This window comes from Anolis sagrei, chromosome Y (assembly GCF_037176765.1).
Source record: "Anolis sagrei isolate rAnoSag1 chromosome Y, rAnoSag1.mat, whole genome shotgun sequence".
Classification (NCBI taxonomy): domain Eukaryota; kingdom Metazoa; phylum Chordata; class Lepidosauria; order Squamata; family Dactyloidae; genus Anolis; species Anolis sagrei.
In genome coordinates, this window is record NC_090035.1 from 68,237,660 (window position 1) to 68,243,659 (window position 6,000).

At 36.9% G+C, this 6,000-nt stretch overlaps 1 long non-coding RNA gene across 1 annotated transcript in view; it reads left to right on the top strand.

Annotated features, from left to right (window-relative positions):
• Window positions 1-5,705, top strand: part of LOC137095451 (uncharacterized) — a 29,443-nt gene extending 23,738 nt beyond the window's left edge. Inside the window, exons 2-3 of the long non-coding RNA XR_010908846.1 lie at window positions 524-663; window positions 5,362-5,705. This is a non-coding gene — a long non-coding RNA (uncharacterized lncRNA). The remainder of the gene's footprint in view (window positions 1-523; window positions 664-5,361) is intronic.
• The last annotated feature ends 295 nt before the right edge of the window (window positions 5,706-6,000 follow it).

Sequence of the window (6,000 nt, forward strand, 5' to 3'; positions counted from 1 at the left end):
TCTTAAGAGATGCAAGCTCAAATCCAGTTATTACACTTTAACGTTTGGATTAAAGCCCCCGGGGGCACAGCGGTTTAAACCCCTGTGACGGCAGGATTAAAGACCGACAGTTTGAAGGTACAAATCTAAAGAAAGCGCTGATGAGCTCCCTCTATCAGCGTTACCTCCTCGTGCAGAGACATGGGACAAGTCTCCTACAAAATAATAATAATTAAAAAACAACAACATCAGGAGATTACATCCAAACATTAGAAAAAACTTCCTGACTGTCAGAGCCATTCATCAGTGCAACTCTGCCCTAGAGTGTGGTGGAGGCACCTTCTGTAGAAGCTTTTAAACAGGGGCCATTGTGCTTAAGACCAAGCTATATAACCTGTTTTAATTTGTCCACAACTGGTGCATGTTTCACTGGGATTATTCCTGGATTTTGCATAAACCAGTTACTCAAACAAAAATTAACAAAGATTAAAAAAAATAACTGGATTGTATTGCCATGCCCTAAAAGTTTTCTCTCTCCTTTTAGAGGCTGCTATGTCAGCTAATCTGCTTGAAGAGGCTGAACAACTGGAGCAAGAAGCTCAACAATTAATACACAAAATCAATGAGGATCGGAAGAAAGATCTTGAGCTCATGATTAAGTTCAGAGAAGATCTTTGGATAAAGGTAAAGTGATATAGTTATAATGCACAAGTTGCATTCTTATTAATTGGGAAGAATAACTACAAGTCCCCTAAATTATTGTATTTTCTTCCTATTTCCTAGTGTTCTGAGTTGGCTTCTTGTACTTAAGCAATACTGAAAATTCAATAACGCCAAGTATTGTAGAAGAAATTAGTCACCAGAATCTTTTACTTGCTCATAAAATCTTTTTCCCAAAAATTCAGATATGGTTGCATCTTTCCCATTTTCCACACTGAAAATCCTTTCAGCATCCATCCTACTTCCTCTTTTCAGTATGTTCTTTAATATAATTTGACTTTTTTCATGTAAAGAAATGTTCAAATGTTCTTTCTGGCATTTGTATTACACTATGTAACACGATTTTTGTTCCTGGGTTATAAATGTAATTTCCTAATTGGTTCTAACATAAAAATATGGAAAAGTTTATTAAACTGTACAAACTTTGTTTTTGCGGAACATCCTGCAGCACATTTTGCTATAGTTGTCCAGTGACTATCTTGCAGAGTCCCAACCAATTCAACATAGTTTGTGGCAGCCACAAAAATGAAGTTTCTGGAGTATAACAACTTATTTTAAAGTAAGCACCATACAATTAAAAGGGAAAGAATACTTTCAAACCAGGAATGGAATTTTTCAAATTTATTTTCATAGTATTACTACTCCCCTTGCTCTCTGCTCAATTTCCTTTTTTCCCTTCTGGTGACTTGAAAGTTACACCACAGGAGCTGCTAAGTCTATAAATATCAACCTTTGCACTGTTTCAAAGGACACGATTGGTGGCTGGATTGTAACTGCACCGCTGCTCCTTAAATTTCCAGTCATTCCACTGATGTATGGTCGTAACTATTCATTGTTGTTATTTGTCCAAAAGTGGACCTCAAGTTATGTATGGGACATCTCCAAGAACCATAGTTCATGACGATGAAAAATCATGGCTGTAAATTACTTGATTATGTCAAACACCCTGTAATGCGGTATCCCTCATTTCCTAATATTGCACCATCATCTTTTCGAACAACTCACACTGTCTCATGTCATTTTATGATATTTACTCAATGTAGCCATTACTAAATTCTCATATGGTTATACGTGGATATGTTTGCAAGTGTTGAGAAGTAAAATTTGTCAAAGTCTTTTAACTTAGGACAAGCCCTTCATAAAGGGTTAGGAAAAAAGGAGAAACACAAGGTGAGTTTATTTGCTGACAACACACTGCTATTTATAGAAAATATAGTAAAGAAAATGGATAAAATAAAAGATCATTTGGAGATATTTGGGAAAACAACAGGCTTACAAGTTAATTGGAATAATTCAGAAATGATGCTACTCAACTATACAAAGGAAGAAGACGAAGATTTTATAGAACAGAGTAAAATGGGAATAAGAATTAAGAATAATTAATTAATAAATAATTAATAATAATTAATTAATAATTAATAATAATTAATTAAGAGTCGCCCCCGGGCTGAGAACAGCGGTATATAAGCAAAGTAAATAAATAAATTAAAATACCTGGGAGTAATAATAACAAAGTATTTAAAAGAAATGGAAGAGGAAAATGTAGTAACATTGAGGAAAGTGGTTCAGAAAAAGTTAATAGAGTATGAAGATATACGCTTATCTTGGTTTGGAAGAATAGCATTAGTAAAAATGAAAATACTTCCAAAGATAAATTTTATATTTAGGATGCTGCCACTTCAAATCACAGAAGAAGAACTTAATAGATGGCAAGAGATGATAAACAAGTACTGCAATGGTAGTAAAAGAAATAGATTAAATAAACAGTTATGGTATAGATCTCAAAAAGAGGGTGGACTAGCACTACCTAATATTAAAAAATATTATGAAGCAAGTAGATTAAGATTGGCTATAGAAGGAATGGTTAAAAAAGAGGTAACAGATTGGCTTAGTAATGACTCAGAAGAAGTGGAAGAGGAAATTTGGAATATATTTTTTAAACAGTTCACGAGAAAAGAAATTAGGGAAATCAGAAACCCAATGCTGAGCAATACATTAGAAGTATGGAACAAATATAGGAGAAAGTTAATAACGGAGCGGTCAATTATAACCCCAATTGTAATGGAAAAGAAGTTTCCAAAAAATCTTTAAAAAGTAATGGATAAAACGTTAAGGGGAAAAATCTAGATAAGATATGGGATTGGATAAAGGTGGGAATGAAAAAGGAAATGATTATGGAAGAGTTTAAAGAAATAAAATTGACACGGTTCCATTATATACAATTAGAACAATGGCTCAAAAATTGGGGGAAAAATAATAAAAATGGAAGCAAACTTAACCAATTTGAACAAATAATATAGAAGGGAAGGGTTGTAGAAGAGCATGAAAATTTGAGAGGAATAACTACTAAAATATATAAGATAATAATTGAAATAAAGGAAGGAAATACAAAAAATAACATCCTTAAAGAGGTTTGGGAAGAAGATTTAGGGATAAAAATAAATGAAACAGAGTGGCAACAATTATGGGGACAAAGACATTTAAAAAACTTATCAATACGGGTTAAAGAAAATTATTATAAGCTAATATGGAAGTGGTATTTGACACCAGTAAGAATAGCATATATAAATAAAAATAATTCAAAAAGATTGCTGGAGAGGGTGTCAAGAACCAGGAACATACATATATATGTGGTGGCAATGTAAAAATGTAAATAATTTTTGGGAGAAAGTATTTAGAGAAATAGAAGATATAATGAATATGAAAATTGAGAAAAGTCCTAGTATAGCCTTATTATCACTATATAACAATAAACAATTGAAAAAGGAGGATAAAGAAGCGATAACAAACTTATTAACAATAGCAAGACTGCTCATAGCAAGGAACTGGAAAAAAAGAAATAAATATACAAATAGAGGAGTGGTACAAGGAAGCATGGAAACTGACAATAAATTACAAGCTTACATGTATATTAAAAGTTTAAAAAGGTATATGGAAACAAAGTGATTTTGATGTTGTATGGGTTAAATTTGTTGTAAATGGTTTAAAAAACAAAGAAGGAAGGTTACTGCCACAAGAAGAAATGAGATTTTGGACAGATGATATGTAAAAGTTATTATTATTATTATTATTATTATTATTATTATAACTTTATTTTTACCCTGCTAGCATCTCCCGAAGGATTCGATGCGGCTTACAACAGGCCGAAGCCCAATACAATACAACAGTACAATATCTAGCAAATAAACAGTTAAGCAGAAAAATAAAACAGTAGCAATACGACAAGACATTATTAAAAACTGAGTCGGCCAGAGTAAGGGTACAGGGTTAAAAGTGCTGGTGTATCGGAGGGGTGTGGGATTATAATATAAGTGCGGTGTGCAGTGTGCGGTGATTTCGGTACTAAAGTGCTTCTGGGATTTGGTACTGGGGGATTCCTAATCGGAAAAGGCACATTGGAACAGCCAGGTTTTCAAATTCTTTCTGAAGACTGCCAGTGTAGGGGCTTGTCTGAGGTCTTTCGGGAGGGCGTTCCAGAGGCGGGGGGGGGGCTACCACGTAGAAGGCCCTGTCCCGCGTCCCCACTAATCGCGCTTGTGATGCGGGTGGGATCACAAGTAGGGCCTCTCCAGATGACCGGAGTGAGCGTGTGGGTTCGTAGACAGCGATGCGGTCACGCAGGTAGGGTGGTCCCAAACCATTCAGGGCTTTGTAGGTAAGCACCTGCACCTTAAATTGGGCTCGGAAAATAAACGGCAGCCAGTGGAGCTTCTTGAACAGGAGGGTTGACCTCTCTCTGTAATGGGCCCCAGTTAACATCCTGGCTGCTGCCCGTTGGACCAACTGAAATTTCCGAGCCGTTTTCAAGAGCAGCCCCACGTAGAGCGCATTGCAGTAATCCAGTCTAGAGGTGACTAAGGCATGGACCACCCCGGCCAGATCAGCCTTAGCGAGGTACGGACGTAGCTGGCACACAAGTCTCAGTTGTGCAAAAGCCCTCCCGGTCACCGCCGAAGCCTGAGCCTCAAGCGTGAGCGATGAATCCAGGAGGACTCCCAAGCTAGGGACCTGTGGCTTCAGGGGAGTGTAACCCCGTCCAACACAGGTTGCCACCCTATACCCCGATCTGGTTTACGATCGACCAGGAGGACCTCTGTCTTGTCGGGATTAATCTTCAGCTTGTTCGTCCTCATCCAGATAGACACAGCGGCCAGGCACTCGTCTTGCACCCGAGAGGCCTCCTTGGAATTGGGTGGAAAAGAGTAGTAGAGTTGTGTGGCATCTGCGTAGAGATGGCACCCAACTCTAAAACTCCAGATGACCTCTCCCAGAGGTTTCATGTAGATGTTAAAGAGCATGGGAGAAAGAATAGAGCCTTGCGGGACCCCACAGGTCAAAGGCCAGGGATCCGAGCAGGCATCTCCCAGCTTCACCATCTGAGTTCGTCCCTCCAGGAAGGACCGGAGCCAAGTTGTGGCTTGAAATGGGGGGGAGGGGAGCACAGTGGTGGGGAAAAAAAGGGGGGGGGGAATGCTTAAGCAGAAGAATAAGATATATGTTAAAGACGGTGTTGAATAATATGTAACTGCTATAAACAAATGTATAATAAATGTAATCATTTATGATAAAATAAAAATATATTTTTTAAAGGACAAGCCCTTCATAAAGGACTTTTTAAAAAAAATCTTTAGCTCTCATTAATTCTTCTCTTTTTTCTGAAAGGTTTCAAGCTTGGCTGAATATTTGGAAGAACGGCTGCTTGACAATAATATGAAGCTCGTTCAGGACAAACTCCAAGTATTTTGTAAGAAGATGGAGGTGATCAAGGAGATTGAGGCTGAGCTTAGTCAAATCTGTAACACTATTGAAACATTGGCTAAAGACCTGTGTGACTGAACTATGATAACATACAGAAAAAAAGGGGGGGGGGGAGAGATACAAAAAACAAAAACATTTGAGGCCATGTGTTATTTGGCAAATAAAAGACATCTATTTGTAACGTATGTTTATTTAGGGAAATAAATATTCAGAACTATTTGAAATTAAATAAATATTTCTAATGTTGACTATAAGCTTCCAATTATTTTGTTACTTCAACATCTCAAATGTGTACATTTGTTGGCGTTCATTGATTCTGAGAAACAACAAATATGAAATAGTTTATCTGTAAACTAACAGGTGCAAGCTCTCATTGCCGAATATTAAAATCATGCAATCACATATTGTATAAAATGCTACAAAACAGTGATCTAACAAACATCAAGTATTCAGAGAACTTCCAAACTTCGCTAAGTTAAATTCAGGGAACTTTGATTCAACTTTTAAAAGCTTGTGATAGAATGAGGATGCTATTGGTGTATT